Source organism: Lepidochelys kempii, chromosome 17, assembly GCF_965140285.1.
Source record: "Lepidochelys kempii isolate rLepKem1 chromosome 17, rLepKem1.hap1, whole genome shotgun sequence".
Lineage (NCBI taxonomy): Eukaryota > Metazoa > Chordata > Testudines > Cheloniidae > Lepidochelys > Lepidochelys kempii.
In genome coordinates, this window is record NC_136396.1 from 4,156,902 (window position 1) to 4,157,384 (window position 483).

Sequence of the window (483 nt, forward strand, 5' to 3'; positions counted from 1 at the left end):
CTTAAATCTCCTCTCTCGGACATAGGTGCAGTGAAAGAAAGTTCTCTGAGATGCAGCAAGGAAATCAAGTGAGATGGACTGAGACCTGGAGGGATTGGAGTTAAGATTTTAAGGAGAGAGGGAACTGAGATGTTGAGGAGCTCAAGGTGGGAACAGTGGCCCAGATCCTAAAAGGTATTTAGGCATCTAACTCCCATTAATTCCAGCAGGAGTTAGGCATTTAATACCTTTCAGGATCTGGGCCAATGTACTTTGGACTTTGTAGAATCTGCCAGAAACCACAGGCAAGAAAATAATTGGCAACTAAATATTAAAGGCCCACAATTACATATAAAAATGTGTGTGTGTGTTCTTGCAAATACTATACAGCTGACGCTGGGCTTGGGGCCAAATTTCCTTAGTGGGAGGGATGAAGTCAAAGTAGGGAGGTGTCTGGGGCACGGCTGTGTTCTTTGCCCTCATTGCTGTCGAGCAGTCCAGGGA